Source organism: Physeter macrocephalus, chromosome 15 (assembly GCF_002837175.3).
Source record: "Physeter macrocephalus isolate SW-GA chromosome 15, ASM283717v5, whole genome shotgun sequence".
In the NCBI taxonomy this organism is placed as follows: domain Eukaryota; kingdom Metazoa; phylum Chordata; class Mammalia; order Artiodactyla; family Physeteridae; genus Physeter; species Physeter macrocephalus.
In genome coordinates, this window is record NC_041228.1 from 38,663,577 (window position 1) to 38,684,211 (window position 20,635).

Here is a 20,635-nt window from a genome sequence, read left to right on the forward strand (position 1 = left end):
GCAGAACATAGGGTTATCACATAGTAAATATTAATATATATTTGTAAAAAGGAGGAAGAAAGGAAGGAAAGACGGAATGCCATGTGGTGGAATTTTTCTCAGAGTAGAAGATTTGGAGTTGAATTGTGTCCTCCAAAATGATATGTTGAAGTCCTAATGCCCTGATACCTGTGAATATGACCTTATTTGGAAATGGGGTCTTTGTAGATGTAATCAAGTTAAGATGAGGCCACACTGGATTAGAATGGGCCCTAGACCCAATGACTATAAGGAAAAGGATATATGGTCACAAAGACCCACAGAGAGGGGGGATGACCCTGTGATGACCAGGCAGAACTTGCCGTGATGCATCTACAAGGCAGGGATTGCTGGCTACCACCAGAAGGTGGAAGAGGCAAGGAAGGATTCTTCCCTGGAGTCTTCAAAGAGAGCATGACCCTGCTGACACCTTCATTTCAGACTTGTAGCCTTTAGAACTGTGAGAGAATAAATTTCCTTTGTTTTAATCCGCCCAGTTTGTGGTAATTTGTGACAGCAGCCCAAGGAAACAAATGCATCATGTTCGGAACTCTTAGTGACAACAGGCCCCCCAGGAGTGAAGGGAAGTTCTATGGATATTTGGAAGTGAGAATTCCAAGGAGATATAAGGAGTTCTTGGTGAGAATCAGACAGAAGTGGGTTTTTAATGGGTTCAAAGGTTGTTTCTTTGTTCAGTTGTTTCTTTGCCAAAATTTTAGCACAGGCACTCCATCTTTTCCCTTCATTTATTTTTGAAGGCATTTGGCCTGACTGAAGGTCTTTGAAAAACATGGCAAAAGTGAACCATCTGATTTCTTCTGTGTCATCAACGGATTATTTCTAAATGCATGTAATGGTATTGGCATCTTCTTATCTCCTAAGTAGTTTCTGTTGTATCATGATATATTTGAAAGGATGATGTGAAAAGCTAAAATATGGTACCCACCTAGCTCAAACTCTTAGAAGGGAAGCATGGGTTTTCATGTACTGCAGCCATTCATTTATCTGTTATCATCCTAACTAAGGTTCTTATGGATTCTGAGGATTAAATTATAACTGGGAAAATATTGCCAAAGTAGGGGAATGGAGTTTCCTCTCTGAAATAAGCCCAATTGTTCCCCCTCACCCCCACGACTCAGGTAGCTTAGATTTTATGGTCCAAGACAGATCAATTCTTAGAATAAAACGACTTGCTGGGAGGTATAGGTGAGACTGCTTGGTATATATCATCATCTCTCCCCATGGTAGGAAACATACATCAGCAGACATCTAGATGACTTAACTTGGGTTCCCGTGGTGACCTTCACATGCCTCCAACATGGCAGGAATAATGATGAAGTTGATGGTGACAAGGATAACAATGTGTCAGCACTGGAACAAAAACAATAGCAAACACTATTTATTCCGGAAAGGATTTTAACCCAGCAGTGTCTGGCACATAGTATCCACTCAATGAAAGTGCTGGATGAAAGGAAAACATGAATGAATGAATTAGAGGAATTGAATGCCTTATAGCAGTGCCCTTTATTGCTTTGTGACTGAGTTTATTTCTGTAATTTCCTACCACGACGTCTGGGAGTGAGGGAGGCTCAGTAGATACTGACAATACATGGCCAGAGCTGTTAATTTTGAGCAGTAATGAGTTTTGGTTTTTCTATATCATCTGTCTTTTCAGGGTCACTGGCTCCTGAGCATATTAGGGCTGGGATTTGATCCTAGACAAAGATTTCAGGGCTGCTGTGATGCATTGTCTACAAAACCAAAGGCAAGGGACTTCCCTGGTGGCGCAGTGGTTAAGAATCCTCCGGCAAATGCAGGGGACATGGATTTGAGCCCTGGTTTGGGAAGATCCCACGTGCTGCAGAGCAACTAAACCCGCGAGCCACAGCTACTGAAGCCCGTGTGCCTAGAGCCTGTGCTCCACAAGAGAAGCCACCACAATGAGAAGCCCGTGCACCGCAATGAAGAGTAGCCCCCGCTCGCTGCAACTAGAGAAAGGCTGTGCGCAGCAATGAAGACCCATCGCAGCCAAACAAAACAAAAACAAAAACACCCAAAGGCAACTATGTTGAGCGTTAGCAATGCCCATGACATTTCTGCTTTCAGTTTCTGGTAAGTCACTGGATTAAGTTTCTATTGGCTAAAAATAACATTGCCATTTGAGTATTTCTTGACCTTAGGATCAATCCTAATTGATTTATTCAACAAATATTTTTTGGATACCTCCTATGGGCCAGGTGCTTTTAAGGCATTGAAGATGTTTTAGTGAACAAAATGCCTCCATGGAGCTGAAATTCCAGCAGGGAAAGAGTAATAAGAAATGAAAGTGTAAAACAATGTCAGGTGTTGGTCATACTATGAATCAGAACAGCAGAATAAGAGGATGGAGAATGTTGGGGAGGCAGGGGTCTCTATTTTATTTTATTTTTTTAATTGAGGTAGAGTTGATTTTCAATGTTGTGTTAGTTTCTGGTGTACAGCAAAATGATTCAGTTATACACATATGTATTCTTTTTCATATTCTCTTCCATTATGGTTTATTATAAGATGTTGAATATAGTTCCCCGTGCTATACAGTAGGACCTTGTTATTTATCTGTTTTATACCTAGTAGTTTACATCTGCTAATTCCAAACTCCTAATTTATCTCTCCCCCATCCCCTTTCTCCTTTGGTAACTGTAAGTTTGTTTTCTGTGTCTGTGCAGGGGTCTCTATTTTAGGCAACGTGGCCAGGGAAGGCTTCTCTGAAGAGGTAACACTTCAGCAGAGACTTAAATGAAGTGAGAGAGTGAATTGTGGGAAAATCTTTGGGAAGAACATTCAGGCAGAGGGAACGGCATGTGAGAAGACTCTGAGCTAGGAATGAACTCAAGGAGTTTGAGGAGCCGTGTGGCTAGAGTGAAATGAATAGGTCTGAGAGCTTAAGGAGATGAGGTTGCAGCGTACGTGGGGGCCTATAGAGCGTAGGAAAGTGTTTGGATTTTATTCTGAGTGTGATTGGGAGCCACTGGAGGATTTTGAGAAGAGGCATGACATGATCTGGCTTATATTTTGAAAAATCAAAATCCCTCAGGCTGCTGTGACTGTAACAGAGAAGATTTGAAGCATGGAGCTTAGCCAGGTGGCCACTGCAGCAGTTCAGGGAAGAAATCAACGTGCCCAGACCAGGGTGGTGCAATGTGGTCTGTTTCTGGGCATGTTCTGAAGGTAGAGGCAGTGGAACTTGCTAATGAATGAAGTGTGGGATGTGAAGGCATGAGAGAGATGTCAAGGAAGATTTCTAGGGTGTGGGTGGGTGTGTACTTTACAGTTATGGGGGAGACAGGGAGAGACGCATTTTGAGGAACAAAGTCAAGATCTGTTTTAGCTATGTTAAATTGGAGATGCCTATTAGACTTCTGAATATCATGTTCTCCTGATAAGGGAGTTAATAGATATGTGTGTGGGTATGTGCATGTGTGTAAAATAATATGAAGAAATGGGATGGAGTTAAGAGAGCACTGGACACGATATCCAGAAGCCTGGACCCAACTGTAGGAAAAAGAAAAAAAAAAGCTATGTGATGGTAAGCATGTAACTTAATCTTCCTGGGTCTTATTTTATCTTTAAAATGAAAAAGTTCATTAAGATGATCTCATTGTACTATTTTCAAATCCTGTGATTCCGGTTTGTGGTATTTCTACCATATAACTCTAGGCCCTTGTAGAGGAGCTTCCCTGTTGCCCTAAGAAGGTGATCAATGTCCTAAGCTTTTCCTGAAGGCATGCTTGTCTGGGCAAAGGAGACAGTGCTTTGACCCATTCATTCGTTCTCCATCACCAGTAGTTGGAGCATGATGAATCCATGATACAGAGAGTTTTTAATTAATGTACATTCTGATTCTTACATAATGCGTGAGTTGTGGTTGTTCTGTACTTAAGATGTTACACTGTGGACCTGCTATGAGGGAAGCCACCTCCATTGCATGGGAGGAAAGGTTCAATCTCAAGAGTGAAAAAATGCATTTAGACGAACACCACATCCCACCTCTAACATTTACTACGTGGCCCCCACCTTAACTGTGAACTCCAGTGGGCTTGCCGCAGTTTCATATTAGTTGACTGCTTTATGTACGTCTCTTGGCATTGCTGCTGAAGCTCTCCTTGAACTGCTTCCTTCATGGCCTTCTGGATCCAGACAACCCTCATTCTCTGCTTACTTCCCTGATCCTTTCTTTCCTGTGTCATTGTCATTTGCTGACCTTTCCTTTTCCTCCCCATTCCTTGAATAAAGGACTCTCTCCATAAGGGTCTGTTCCTGGTTTTGTGTTTCTTCCCTTTTCTTTCTGCACATCCTTCCTGGACCATATTATTTTCTGCCTTGACTTCCTTCACCGCTTGGATAACACTGATTCCTAAATCCTCAACTCTGACCTCTCTCAGGAGCTTCCTATTTTCAAATGATGATTAGCCATCTTTGTTTGTATGTCTTCCACATGGCAGATCCAAAATCGAAGGAATTATCTCCTCCCTCTTCTCCCAAACTGACTTTTTTTCTCTTGTGTTCTGTATCTTGCTTAATCCCGTTATCGAATCATTCAAGCCAGAAGTCTCAGAGTCAGCCTTTTAACTTCCATCTTGTTTGCTGTGGTAGTCAGGCTCCAAGATGGCCCCCAATTATCCTCACCTCCTGCTCTTTGAATCTTTTTATGGTCCCCTTCAACAATGTATCGTGATTGGTTTGTGTGACCAAAGAACAGACTAGAAGTGATGGTGTGTGGCTTCTCAGGTTAGGTTATAAGAGAAGGTGCCACTTCACCTTATTCTCTTTTAGGTCACTTGCTCTGGGGGAAGCCAGCTGCCATATCATAAAGATACTCAAGCAGCCCTATGGGGAGGTCCACAGGGGAAGGAACTGGATCCTCTTGCCAGCAGTTAGCATCAACTTGTCAGCCATGTGAGTGAACCATCTTGGTTGTGGATCCCCTAACCCCAGTCAAACCTTCAGATGGTGCAGCCCTGGACGATCTACTGACTGCAACCTGAGAGAGATCCTGAGCCAGAACAGCTAAGCTGTTCTTGAACTTCCTGACCCACAGAAAATTGGTAAAATAATTGATAAAAAAATTTTCGTTATTTTAAGCTGATACACTTGGAGTAATTTGATATAAAGAAACAGATGACTAAAATATTTATAAACCACATTTTCTTAGTCCCTGAATTCTTGCTGATCTTGCTCTCTAAATATTTCCTAAGTATAACCCATCTTCTTCATCTCCACTATTATTGTTCTAATTTTAGGCCTTTATCGTCTCTTTCCTAGACTATTGCAATATTTCCTTACTGGTTTCTTTGCCTGTAACTAACCTTCTCTCCTACCTCTAATTCATCTTCCATATTGCCATCAGTTACCTTTTAAAAATATCAATCTGATAATGTTATTCCACTCCTATATCCTATATCAGTCAGGATAGCCTGAAGTTTTGTTGCGGTAATAAATAATCTCCAAATTGAAGTGGCTGAGACAACAAAGTTTATTTTTCACTCCTGCTGCAAGTCCACTGTCGTTCATGGTAATCACTCAGGAACTGAGGCTGACAGAAAAGCCAGTATCTTAAGATTGCTGGCCACTGGCTGGAGGTAAAAGAGAAGGTGGCAAAGCATGCACTGGCTCTTAAACGTCCATGCATAGGTGACCCCCGTCACTTCTATTCACATGTCATTGGCCAAAACAAGTCATATGATCACTTCTAACTTAGGTGGGTGGGGAAATTCTATCCCATCATGTACCTGCTTAAAACTTTGACTGGTCCCACATTGCTTTTGTTTATTTGTTTGTTTGTTTATTTTCTTAGAAGTATAGTTGATTTACAATGTTGTGTTAATTTCTGCTGTATAGCAAAGTGACTCAGTTATACATATATATATTCTTTTTCATATTCTTTTCCATTATGGTTTATCACAGGATATTGAATATAGTTCCCTGTGCTATACAGTAGGGCCTTGTTGTTTATCCATCCTATATATACTAGTTTGCATCTGCTAATCCCAAACTCCCAATCTTTACCTCCCCCCCGACCCCCACCCTTGGCAATCACAAGTCTGTTCTCTATGTCTGTGAGTCCACATTGCTTTTAGACTAAAGTCCAAATCCCTTTGCAGAGTATGCAAGGTCCTTTGTGACTTGGGTGCAGTCTACATTTTCAACATCAACTCCTCCCACTCTCTACTTTTCACCCAATGCTCTGCTCCAGTTACACTGAATTACTCTCATTTCTAGAACATTCTATGTACTTTCTTGCCTCTGTGCCTTTGTACATGTTGTTAAATGTGCCTGGCAGACAACTACTCATCCTTCAAGGCCTTGTTTTCCCTTCCTTTATGAAGCCATCCCAGAACTCCCTAAATAGTCACTCCTTCCTCTTTGACCCCACTCTAATTTGTAAATATCTCCATTATAGCATACTTTTCAACACATCACAGGGTAGGAAGTTATTTATTCCTATATCTGTCTCTTCTCTAGTCTAGAACTCCCTCAGGGCAGGACCAATATCTTACTCACATTTATGTGGCCATGCCAAGCACAGAGCCTGGTGTAGCTTAAGAAATATTTGTTGAATGAATGTATAAATGTTCTTTTCCACAATCCCGGAATATTAATCATATATCCTCTACTCTCTGGTTCATGTACTTTAAGGGATTTCTGCCATCTTATTTTTTTCCCACTATGTCATTTTATATTTCCCACTTTCTAATAAAAGACTGACTCTTTCACTTAAAAACCCAAGAAGTCTGTTAGTCATACCCCATGAATTCCCTAAGTAGCTCTGATTGAACTCTCACTTGTGATTCCCGACTAATTTCAATCACATTTAATGCCAGTATTTATTGCACTCTTTATATGCCAGACACAGTGCTTGGTACTGGGGGACATGAAGACAAGTGATAGTGTCTGTGCTCTTTGAGTCTTGCTCTTGAGTCTGTTTCACCCACACCTTCGGGTGTACAGTGAGATCTGATTACGTGCCTTTATAGAGGGGGCTAGCTAAAGTTCCTATTCCCATTTTTTTCTCAATGCAGGATGCATATAAATCCTTTAGTGGGAAGAAAGAGTCTTCCTTCCCACCATCTATAAACATTCAGGCTGTTACTTGGCAGTGTTGGCCACTTTAATTATTAACCAACAACACCAGATTAAATAAAAATTTTAGGGCAGGAATCTGGAATTTGAGATGAATACATTTCATAAGTCAGAGTGAATTAGGAATGTTCTTGACCTGGAGTGATATTACGGTGTGGGGTGGGGAGTAGCTGGGCACCTTGAAATGTGTCCAGTCTGGATTGAGATGTTCAGTGATTGTAAAATACACAATAGATTTTGAAGACCATACAAAGAATTAAGAATCCTATAATCATTTTTCATATTGATTACATATTGACGTGATAGTATTTTGGATGTATTGTGCTAAGTAAAATGTATTATTAAAATTTATCTCATCAGTTTCGTTTTTACATTTTTAATGTGGCTACTAGAATATATCAAATTACATATGTAGCTCACCTTTAGGGTTGGCATTACATTTACAACAGACAGCCCTGGTCTAGAAGTTAAACATCACCCATTCGGTTGGTTGTTGCTTCCACCTTCCTTCTTTCCCTTCCTTCCATGCCTCCCTTCCTTTGCTGAGCATCTTTTATGTTCAGGTTCTGTTCTAGTCTCTGGGTTCTTTCTAGCAACGTCCAATTTAGTGGCAAAGAGATTCATAGAAACAAATGATTACACTCTAGTGATAAGTGCTTTCTTAGGCCATACATTGGGGGTCCTTTGGGGGAGAATTTGATTCCGAGGAGCTGAGGAAACTTGAGCTGACTTTCAGTTCTGCCTGCAGCCATCTGTGGGAAATGGCTGCCCCCAATCACATCGGTCTCTATAATTATGGCTCTAATTACTCACCTAATACTGCAAGGGAACAATGACCCTTTCAGTCATGTCAGGAGTGGAAGGAGAAAGGAAAAGGAGCTCAAAAATTGGGACTTTACAGTGTACAAAACACTTGCTCTGGGCTTCACATGTACCATCTAACTTCATCCTCTCCACAGACCTTTGGATTATGTATTACTGTAATTACAGGTAAGGAAACCAAGGCTTAGAGATATTCAGGAACTTGCACATCTCACCTTGGCCAACTGTCTTCAAAGAGGCATTGGATAATTGGGTGTGGCTGGCTCAGTGCTAATCCTTCACCAAAATGAGGGAATTGTCTTATTGATCATGAACTAATAATATCATCTCATACACAAAGGATATTTCATGGATTTAATTTTTTAAAAAAATTTTATTTATTTATTTGTTTGCTTTTGTTTTTGGCTGCTTTGGGTCTTCGTTGCTGCGCACGGGCTTTCTCTAGTTGCGGCGAGAGGGGGCTACTCTTCATTGCGGTACGTGGGCTTCTCATTGTCGTGGTTTCTCTTGTTGCGGAGCGTGGGTTCTAGGCATGCAGGCTTCAGTAGTTGTGGCATGTGGGCTCAGTAGTTGTGGCTTGCGGGCTCTTGAGCACAGGCTCAGAAGTTGTGGCATACAGACCTAGTTGCTCTGCGGCATGTGGGATCTTCCCGGGCCAGGGCTCGAACCCGTGTCCCTTGCATTGGCAGGCAGATTCTTAACCACTGTGCCACCAGGGAAGCCCCATGGCTTTAATTTTTAAATATTTTCCTTTATTATTTTTTTACCTTTCCTTTTTCTAAAGTTGAAGTATAGTTGATTTACAATCTCATGGCTTTTAATATCCATGATCAATTTATAGTAATTTTGGTCCAGCTTTCTTATTTCAACAATTCTACCATTTGGTCAGATGTCACTATCAGGATCCTAGTGAGTCCTATCCTATCTGTTATCATCTTTCCTGTGCAAGTTAACTTCTGCTTTCATCTCAGGAGTTTTTCAGTTGTAGTATATTACGTCTCAGATGACAGAACGCTTTCTATTTATGGGAGAGAAGAGCTCTCAGAGGCCTTTACCTTTTCACATTAAGCTCCTATTTTCATTGTGTTTTTATCAATGATTATTTCCTTTCACGGTTTTCAGTTTGAATAACCTATTGCTACCAATGATGAATATTGCCTGGGAATGTCAGGGTTAACCATGATTTTAGCTATTGTGAATTAATGAAAATGATTTTTACACTAGTACTGAATCAGCTGAATGGAATTAGTTCCAAGAAATAAGTCTAGGACCTTTAATTCATACCTCCAACACCCCCAAAATCATCGTTCAGAAAGTGTCCAGGAGTCAGGTATTTTAGGATAGGAGCACTGGCCAGACACTCGTGATCTGGTGTCTCTCTGGCTCTCTGTGTCTCTGTTCTGCTGTCCTCAGTGTTGGTTGCATCTTCAGTCTGGCAGCAAAATGGCTACAACAATATCAGGCAGCCATCTAAAAAGAACAACCCACAGAACCTTCCAGTGGCTCCTTATGGAGAATGAGCGAGGGCCCTTAGCAGACTTTTTCTTGCATCTCATTGGCCATCACTGGGTCATTAGCCCGTGCCTGAGCCAATCACTCTGAAACAGCGGCATTACCCTTGGTGGGGCTGACTTTGGTGGGAGTCACCTTCCCCTGAGGCACTTGGCTGTTACACCTGAGCAAAATTATGGTTCTGTTAGGAAGGAAGAAAAAGAGAATGGGTGTTCGGTAGGCAAGAGAGGTGCCCACTCCAACAAAGCCAGCACAATTCAATGTGGTGCAATGATAGGTAGTTATTTTGCTGGACTGTGGTACTGCAAAGAAACACTAGTGTTAGTGACTTGATTATCAGGATAGTTAAGAAAGCCATAGTGAGTAGGAGAACACTCCATAGGCACTGAAGTTTCATTGTCAAGAATATGGTTATATATAAAATTGCTATGTTGTTGTTCTGCTGATGAATCCAGGCCTCTGCAGGGGAAAACAGATGTTTAGAGCAGAGTTAGAAGAGAGAAGAAATGAATCCAAGTTCTGCTGCATACTATTCAGGTGTTTCATCAACTTAGCTGCTTGAGTACCTGGAGAGAAGGCAAGATGCTCTGAGTCAGGTGTTTACACATAAGTGGTAGGTCAAAAATAAATTAGCCTTTTGCTACATCATGCAGCCTGGGGTGGTGTTTAGTCACATCAGATTTCTTATTTATTCACGTTAACAGTAGGAACTAATAGAACGAGTGTAATAGGGGGGACTGGGTCCAGACCATACTTGGGAATAGTGGGAAGTTCTGCTAATTCTTGATTATTCTCAGCAACGGATGAAAGCAAGAGCACAGCTAATCTAAATCGGCAGTCAGAGGGTTTCTTTTTGGCAACTGTGACTTGCATATGAATATGTGTGTTACCTGCTGTTTTGTTACTAAAAAATCTGGCTCCAGAATTAGAAATCTCTCCATTTCCTCCCTTCTGCCCTCCTGCTGCTCTTTGGACCTCTGTTTCGCTCAGATGGAGTAACCACCATGCCTCTGCCAATGCTGGTCCTTCTTAGAATGCCCTTTCCTACCTTGTTCACCTGGCAAATTCGTGCTCCTCTTTCTGGATTCAGATCAAGGCTTTGGAAATTCTCTCCCGCTAATGATTCCCTGCCACTGAAGTGACTGAAGTGGTCTTCAGAATGTCTCCAGCCTAAAAAGAAGCTCTTCATCTTCTTTGTCATCAGAAGGATGACAAACTCTCCCAGTTCACTTGGGCCTGGGCCTGATTTTCAGTGCTAAACCCACAAAAGTCCAGGGAAAACTGGCATGAGTTGGTAATCCTAGAATATCAGCCGGTTAAGAATAAGGAGGAAAGAGGGGCTTCCCTGGTGGCGCAGCGGTTAAGAATCCGCCTGCCATTGCAGGGGACATGGGTTCGATCCCTGGTCCAGGAAGATCCCACATGCAGCGGAGCAACTAAGCCCGTGCGCCACAACTAGTGAGCCTGCGCTCTAGGGCCCGCGAGCCACAACTACCGAGCCTGCATGCCACACTCTGAAGCCTGCATGCCTAGAGCCCGTGCTCCGCAACAAGAGAAGTCACTACAATGAGAAGCCTGCGCACCGCAATGAAGAGTAGCCCTTGCAATGAAGAGTAGCCCCTGCTCGCCACAGCTAGAGAAAGCCCGCACACAGCAACGAAGACCCAACACAGCCAAAAATAAATAAATAAATAAATAAATAAATAAATACATTTATTTAAAAAAAAATAAAAGAATAAGGAGGAAAGAGAGTCAATGGGGGTTGGGAGGCAAGAAGCAGTAGGCGAGGTAGAGGGTGAAACGGTGCCAAAGCTCTCATGACTCCCTCTCCCTCAAACTTCAAAATTCATCACTCGGTTCAGGCTTTGAAAACAGTGAATGAGAACAGTTTTGAGATGGAGACAATTAACAAGGTGTTGGTCTTTTCCCATTAAAACGTGTGTATTAAAAGTATCACTCTTACCTGGAAGCAATGACTGTTGAATTGCCATGATCACTTAGTCAAGCACTTACGAGGCACTTAATGAGAGCTCAGTCTTCAAAACTGTCCTTGTAACTTATTCCCCGCTCATCCATTCATTTATTCATTCAGCAGACGTTCACTGAGTGCCAGGCACCGCGTGGGGGCCATCAGCCTGGAGGAGCCCTGGCGCCAGCCCTGTCTCCACCAGGAGCTGACTAGCAACTCCTGCTTGTGCATCTTCGTGTTCATAGCTGATGGGTTTACTGTGCAGGAGGATCTTGGTGGGCTTCCCGAGCAGTCTTGGGAATGAAATAGTGAGCAGGCAAACCTTGGCAAGTTTGCCTATAGCTTGGGACCACAAGTACTCTGAGATACCAAGGAAAGAACATCGCCAACTACAGTTTATCCTCAGCTTAAATGCAGTTGTGAGAAGTGAAAAGCAAATCATTCTTCGGGTCAACTCCACAGCTCCTGTCCTCATCACTTCCCTCTGTCTACCCCCAGTGAACTATGTGTAGCTCCCTGAACTTGTCTGCTTCTCTTTGGCTTCTAGGCCCTTCTGTGGTCTATTTAGGTTTGCTTGAATCATCCTTCCCACTACAACAGCTGCCCCTGCTCCAGTGAAGTTTCATCTTCGTCATCATCTTCTGTAAACCTGCCCAAACCTTTTCCTTTGTGGCCACGAGAGCCCACTGTACCTGCCCCATTGTAGCATTTATTACACAGTACTGAAGTTACTTATTCAGTTATATGTCTTTGTCACTAGATTGTGAGCTTCTGGAGGCAGGATTGTGCTCTGCTTACCACACAGCAGGTGCTAATAAATATTTGTTGAATAATTGAAGGGGAGAATAAAATAACATTTCCCTAAAACGATAGTAAACATATGTTCCATGATTTTTGAGGTCAGCTGACATATTATTCTGGTTCGAGAATAATATTCAAAATATTTATTACTACTGAACTAGATCATCAGTTGGAATAGACCCTGGCCCGGTGGGGCTGGATTAAGGTGCTGGAGCTCCAGCTGTGCCAGATGTTAAACTTTTAGCTGCTGGATCCTGGGGAGGTGCAGGGTCCCAAGGAAGGCGCCTCATGTCGGAGTGGGGGGAGGGGCATGATGGAAAGATGTTTATTTGCCTATCGATACTGAAGTATTTTAATATTTTAATAACTGTCATGGTCATCCAGGTGCATTTGGGTCACATTTCAGCCCTGGTCAGGTTCATTTTCTCATTAAAATGGATGCTGTAGAGTTTGTAGCAGGGAGAGAAAGGCTGCATTTTAAATCGCCCCAGTTTCCCCTGGTGGGATGCTCTGTGTAATCTTATCAGATATGTTCATGCATGGGGAGGACTCTTTATTCAGTTTCCATGGCAGAGCAGAGAAACTAATGGTGGAGTTAGTAAGCCCCGTGCTTTGACAGAAGGCGGAACGGGGTGGGGAAGCCGTGGTGGGAATGTTGGCAGCCATGCAGTATTGGGGCCTGCTATGCCCTCTGGAGCTTTCCAGAATATGCCGACCTTTAAATCAGAGTTTTGAAAACAGACAAACAACCCCCGAGCTGATTTTTTTCAGAGCCTGAAAGTGCCAAAGTAAAGTGTGAAATCATTAAGAAATGAAGACACTTGGATATATTTGAAATCTCTTTGTGTTTCCAAAGACTTTAAAATCTGCCTTCATTTAATTTAGCCATAGGGAGATGGCTGGTAAAATCTCTGGGCCTGTTTTACTCAAGCACTGAATATAGAAAGGTGTTTAACTACAACTTGGATGCTAATGAGTGCAAATTTCAGCAGCTCTGCCACGTTCCCCAGTGAAACTCTGATTTAAAAGAATTATACAAAGCCATACTTTCTAAGCATAAGGGATTTCCCAGGGAAAGAGATAGAGTTCAGAAAGTGCAGGTTTGTGTTATAAAGCCTGTTTGCTACCCATTTCAATATACGCTTTGAAAACGCAGGAGTATTCGAAGCAGAGGGGAATGTAAGATCCAAGTTATGTACTGAAAGATCCTGGGGAATAGCTTCTAAGGTATAATAGGATGTAAGATGGTAAGAGATTGCGTCAGCTCTGAGAGCACTGTCCCTGATTAAGAGCTCAAATCTGACAGCCGGGACAACTGAAACAGCTGAATGAAAATAGAATCCCCAGAAGAATCTTTGAAAAGAAAATAGGACAGAAACCCGGAGGCATATACAGAATTGCTAAAGTCACCATGTAAAGAAAGGTCACAGAGAATAAATGAACATGGACTAGGGCTTCCCTGGTGGCACAGTGGTTAAGAATCAGCCTGCCAATGCAGGGGATGTGGGTTTGATCCCTGGCCCGGGAAGATCCCACATGCCACGGAGCAACTGAGCCTGGGCGCCACAACTACTGAGCCTGCGCTCTAGAGCCTGCGTGCCACAACTACTGAAACCTGTGTGCCTAGAGCCGGTGCTCCGCAACAAGAGAAGCCACCGCAATGAGAAGCCTGCACACTGTAATGAAGAGTAGCTCCCGCTCCTTGCAACTAGAGAAAGTCCGCGTGCAGCAATGAAGACCCAATGCAGCCTAAATAAATAAATTTATTAAAAAAAAAATAGTGTGAAAAACTCTGCTATTTCTACTTACTGTGACTTATGCAGAGGAAATAATCTTCTGTGCAGGCCACACTTTATGCTCAAAGATGTTCATCACAATGTTATTTATCATAACTCAAAAGTGGAAATCATCTTAAAAGTCAACAATAAGAGAATGATTAAACAAAGGCCAGCACGCCTATAAGATACACTGTAGCATACAGCCATAAAAAGAATGTTCTTTGGAAGTTTTTACTGAAGTGAAAATATTTGTGGCATCCACACAGCTTAATCTCACCCATGTAATCAAAGAATTTTTTTTTTTTTTTTGCTGCAGGTTAGTTCATTGAAATAGTTTGTTTTTCTCCCTATAATTTTTCCTTCTCCCCACTTTTAATTAGAAGCCAGATTTTGTCATTCTTGGCCTCAGAGATCTGAGCAGCAAGCAGAAATAGTCTGAAGTCAGTTACCTTTCAAAATATTACTTTTATAATCAGAAAATGGCGTAAATGTTATTTAAAAATACTACTAACAGTCCCACTTTAAACATCAGGGAAAAGAATTATGCAATGCCATTTGGCAAAATGGTGCATGCAGCCTGCTCCAAAGTAGCCACCTGGGCTGCTGACCCCCGCTGGCCTGGGTCAGCTGCTGCTGCTACGTTTGCAGAGGACAGGAAGGCTGCACGAGGCCTCTGAACCCTGGGGAAAGGATGAGGCTTCCTCATTCTTTCACAGTGATTGCTAAACAGCACCTCAACTTCTATTAAGAGTGACTTTGATCTTGTAATAAACTATAATGGAAAAGAATTGAAAAAGAGGAATATAGATATATACATGTGTATGTATAACCAAATCACTTTGCTGTACGCCTGAAACTAACCCAATATTGTAAATTAACTATACTTCAATAAAAAAATAAATAAAAAAGAGAGACTTGGAGCATTTATTATGTGTACATATAATGTATTGGGAGAGCCAAGAGTGGTAAATGCTGTTACCATCCTTCTATTAACCACCACTTCCATGATAAGACCTTGCGGTACTTCCTGAATCATCCACATTGGCTCAGTACAGGTTTAGGGTGAAGTACATTTTGTTGTAATCCAATTCTTTCAACATTGGTAATTTAGGTAGGGTCTGAGTCACAACTATTAACTAGAATAGTGGTTTCCAAACTTTCTTTTCAGCAGAGCAACAGTACATTCTTCAAATCCAAGGTTATGTGAAGTTTAATAAAAGTTGAGTTGCTCTGGTAAAGTGGTGATGGAGAGCCCCCAGGATCCCCAGCTCAGCCATACTTCTTTTCCTACAAGTTTTCTCCCCCTCTTCACCCAGGAGGGCCCACAGAACCCCCAGTGCTCTGTGAGCACAATTAGAAAACCACAGAACCTCAGTATTTTCATGAGAATGGGCTTTGTTCTAACCATACACAGAAAAAAGAGATCCTACAGCTATGGATGGTCTAAGCTTATAACACATTACTGTGGCTTGTGGGGAGGTAGGGGAAAGAGAAAGAAAGGGGTATCTCCCTTAACTGGGAAAGATTTAGCAGTCCCCGGACCCTTTCCCTCCCCTACGCTTCATCATTTAGGCTTTTCTTTGGACTCTGAAGTCTGAGAGTGAGGTAACACTGCTTCATGGAAAGCAATGTAAAATTAAATGAACCCCCAAATTTTCGTATATTCCAGGGTCAACCGTACATTTGAAACACGAGAAAGAAAAATGCTCTAACAATGTTGCGTCAGAAAGCCTTTGAGTTTTTTTTTTTTAGTTTTAATTTTTTAAACATCTTTATTGGAGTATAACTGCCTTACAGTGGTGTGTTAGTTTCTGTATAACAAAGTGAATCCGCTATATGTGTACATATATCCCCATATCCCCTCCCTCTTGCGTCTCCCTCCCACCCTCCCTATCCCACCCCTCTAGGTGGACACAAAGCACCGAGCTGATCTCCCTGTGCTATGTGCTATGCTATGCGGCTGCTTCCCACCACCTATCTATTTGACATTTGGTAGTGTATATATATATATATATATATATATATATATATATATGTCCATGTCACTCTCTCACTTCGTCCCAGCTTACCCTTCCCCCTCCCCATGTCCTCAAGTCCATTCTCTGTGTTGTCTGCGTCTAGTTTTAAGATTCATTTGGCATGACAAATTGTTTCATGCCAAATGAATCTTAAAACTCAAAGGCTTTATTCCTGAAGAACCTAGGGGCAGGACAGGAATAAAACCTTTGAGTTTTAAGATTCATTTGGCATGACAAATTTCTTCCCCTTTTCTCTGTCCTCAGTTAAAGGCAGACTTTTCAGGGTTCCTCCAAGCTCATTTACTAACTACATGGCTTCAGTGGCGGACAGTGGAGGGTCCTGGTGGACAGCCTAGCCTGGGTTCTGGTGCAGACAGAGTGGAGTCTGCATCCTGCCCCCCACTTAGGAGCTCGGTGTTGGGGAGTAAGGCAAGTAAGCTGTAGGAGCTTCAGTTTCTCCTTGTGGAGGGGGAGAGTAAAAACACTTATTTCAGAGGGCAGTTGTAAGGACTGAATGAGATGATGCATTAAATACCTGTCACAGTGCCTGGCATATTGGAAGTGCCCAATAAATATTTATTATTATTGTGATTTTTGTTTGTGAGCCTCTAAAACAGTAATTAAAAAAAATACCACGGCTGCCCATTAGAATCACTAGGCATGCTTTAAAAACTGTAAATTACTGATAGCCCAGACCAGTTCAATCGAAGCTTTTGGGCTGGGGCCCAGGCATTGCTAATTCAAAAAAATTACTTCAGTAATTCTAATGTTGACAACCACTGGGCTGAAATATGCAGCTGTGAGTGAGAACACCTGATGGTGGAAGAGAGCGGATTTGGGAGCAGGAAGAAGCCTATGGGGGACCCACAGAGATGCTCGGCCTCCTCTGATCCAGCGTGTGTGTGTGTGTGTGTGTGTGTGTGTGTGTGTGTGTGTGTGTGTGTGTGTGTGTGTGTGTCTGCAGGGTGACTGGTGACTGCGAGGGAGGGAAGAACTGATCTCAGAGAGATGCTTGGAGGCAGTGGAACCAATCGCCAGATCTTAAGTGTGCATATGGCCCTTTACCAGTTTCAAAGTGTTTTCCCATAGTTAAGCTGTTCAGTCCTTTCAGGAACCCCGTGAAGTACACAGGGCACACGTTATGCCCAGTTAAAGAAAGGGGAATTGAATTACAATTAGGTCCTGTAATTTCAGTCAAACTGTACCTGACACAGTCAGGAGGAATTCCGTTTTGGACTTTGTGTCAATAACAAACCTTAGTGCTACTTTTGTGCACGAACTCCCGGAAGTTGAATAAAGTTTGTGAATGGGAGACAAATACATTGCAGGATGGGTTTCAAACGACTTGTGTTGAATATTCCAGGAAAAGCTGACCTGAGTATACATGATGTTCTCCGTGTCCCATGTAACTTCTTAGAAGAACCTGTTCCAAAGTCACCTGTGGTCCGGAGAACAGCAAAATGCTTACACACATGTGTACCCACCCACTTCCCCCAGGGACAATGTCCCAGAATTGGATCCAGCTCTTAGGTACTCTGTGGCCCACTACTTTTCTGATACTCCATCCCTGTTTATTAGTCCAGCATAAACTATCTAATTTCCCTATCCTTGGGGATCTGTTGCAACTTGAAATACTGTAAGCAGACAGTGGGTTTACGGGAATCGCCTAACCAGGCATTGCATCTTGATTTGTGGTCTTACAGTTGGTTTTGGAGTTGATCTGGATTCAAAGAAGTGAATGACCACAGAATCAGGATGTGGGTTGGTCTTAAAAATTAGGGTGGATGTTCATTCACATACAGCCTTCTGGGAACTAGCTTATTTTGTATCATGAAAGAGAACATCAAGGTGTTTTCTTGTTTTGTTTTATTTTGTTTTTAATGAGACTTGGTTTAGTAATTTATTCGGAGACTTCAAGCTACATGTGAGATCCCCCAGGACCTGAAGGTATGAAGGGAAAACTATTTAAAATCATGTTTCAGTCAATGCTACTGAGAGAAATACTATCCAGAAAACCTCTGTGTTCCATCCTTAGGGATTTTTTTTCTCATGAGGATCTCAGAAACACAGAGAAATGTCAGGTTTATATCTTACTCTCTGGATTCTGATCAAGGTAACCATTATCACAGTTTTGATGAGCTGTCAGGAGAAAAGATCATCACACACGGATAAGCTGAGAAGTGTGACCGTGGGGTAATGTCACCTTGCCTTCTTTCTGGTCCCCCAATGTCACCCTCCTTCCTGCTATAGGACCTTTGACAGGCTCTTGCCTATGCCTCACTTGTTGTCTCCTAGTTAGCTCCTAACCAACTGTTAAGGGTTGAATTGTGTCCCCCAAATAGGTATGTTGAAGTTCTGATCTCCAGTACCTCCGAATGTGATCGTATTTGGAAGTAGGGTCATTGCAGATGTAACTATTTAAGATGAGGTCATACTGCAGTAGGGTGGGTCCTTGGTCCAGTATGACTGGTGTCCATAAAAGGAGGTCTTGAGAGACACACAGGGAGAAATACCATGTGCCAATAGAGGCAGATACTGGAGTGAGGCAGCTGCAAGCCAAGGTACACCAAGGATTCATCAATCTGGCCACCACCAGAAGCTAGGAAGAATCTCAGAGGGAACAGGGCCTTGCCGACACCTTAATTTTGGACTTCTAGCCTCCAGAACTGTGAAAGAATAAACTTCTATTGTTTTAAGCCACCTGGTTTGTAGAGTTTGGTTACAACAGCCGCAGGAAGCTAATACACCATCCTGATCTGAGTTCCAATGTCACCCTTTGGAGAAGCCTTCCAGATCCTTCCATGGCTTAGAAGACATTCTCCTGCTTTATGGTCCATTGCCACCTCTAGTTTTCCTTCATAGCACTTATCACATTTGGCAATTACTGCAAGGTTTATCTCTTCTCTTACACTGTAAACGCTCTGAGGGCAGAGGTGATGTTTCTGGGACTCATCATTGCATTTCCAGCAACTAGGCCTGTACCTACCATTAGCATGCATGCTCTAAATATTTGTTTAACAAACCAAAGAATAATGAGTAAATTCTATTTAAAAAGTTCATTTCTAGCTTTTCAAAATTATCAGGATGCTAACACTTTAAAAACAGAAAATTCCTCATTAAATTCATTTTATCTGAGAGAAGGGATTGCTTTATTGAAAGTTTGAAACCCAGCCTTTTCATACTTATAATATTTTTCTTCAAAGTACTGAAAATATATTTAGGCTTTCTTCTTCTTTTTTTCTTTTTTTTTTTTGTCTCTCTCTCTCTCTCTCTCTATATATATATATATAAAAACATCTTTATTGGAGTATAATCACTTTACAATGTTGTGTTAGTTTCTGCTGTACAACAAAGTGAACCAGCTATATGTGTACATATATCCTCATATCCTCTCCCTCTTGCATCTCCCTCCCTCCCTCCCTATCCCACCCCTCTAGGTGGTCACAAAGCACAGAGCTGATCTCCCTGTGCTATGCAGCTGCTTCCCACTAGCTATCTATTTGACATTTGGTAATGTATATATGTCCATGCTACTCTCTCACTTTGTCCCAGCTTACCCTTCCCCCTCCCCGTGTCCTCAAGTCCATTCTCTACATCTGCATCTTTTTTCCTGTCCTGCCCCTAAGTTTGTCAGAACCATTTTTTTTAAGATTCCATATATATACATTAGCATACGGTATTTTTTTTTCTGACTTACTTCACTCTGTATGACAGACTCTAGGTCCATCTACCTCACTACAAACAACTCAATTTTGTTTCTTTTTATGGCTGAGTAATATTCCATTGTATATATATAAGTGCCACATCTTCTTTGTCCATTCATTTGTCGATGGACACTTAGGTTGCTTCCATGTCCTGGCTATTGTAAATAGTGCTGCAATGAACATTGTGGTACACGACTCTTTTTGTTTTTTATTATTTATTTTTTTATACAGCAGGTTCTTTTTTTTTTTGCGGTACACGGGCCTCTCACTGTTGTGGCCTCTCCCGTTGCGGAGCACAGGCTCCGGACGCGCAGGCTCAGCGGCCATGGCTCACGGGCCCAGCCGCTCCGCGGCACGTGGGATCTTCCCGGACCGGGGCACAAACCCGCGTCCCCTGCATCGGCAGGCAGACTTGCAACCACTGCGCCACCAGGGAAGCCCTACAGCAGGTTCTTATTAGTCATCCATTTTATGCACATCAGTGTATACATGTCAATCCCAATCGCCCAATTCAGCACACCACCACCACCACCCCTTCGCCGCTTTCCCCCCTTGGTGTCCATACATTTGTTCTCTATATCTGTGTCTCTATTTCTGCCCTGCAAACCGGTTCATCTGTACCATTTTTCTAGGTTCCACATATATGCATTAATATACGATATTTGTTTTTCTCTTTCTGACTTACTTCACTCTGTATGACAGTCTCTAGATCCATCCACATCTCAACAAATGAACCAATTTTGTTCATTTTTATGGCTAATATTCCACTGTATATGTGTGTCACATCTTCTTTACCCATTCATCTGTCAGTGGGCACTTAGGTTGCTTCCATGTCCTGGCTATTGTAAATAGAACTGCAGTGAACATTGTGGTACATGACTCTTTTTGTCAGGT

The 20,635-nt window shown here is 42.3% G+C and overlaps 1 long non-coding RNA gene across 1 annotated transcript in view; it reads left to right on the top strand.

Annotated features, from left to right (window-relative positions):
* Positions 1-2,092: 2,092 nt before the first annotated feature.
* Positions 2,093-20,635, top strand: part of LOC114487879 (uncharacterized) — a 162,797-nt gene continuing 144,254 nt past the window's right edge. The window contains exon 1 of the long non-coding RNA XR_003683397.2: positions 2,093-2,130. This is a non-coding gene — a long non-coding RNA (uncharacterized lncRNA). The remainder of the gene's footprint in view (positions 2,131-20,635) is intronic.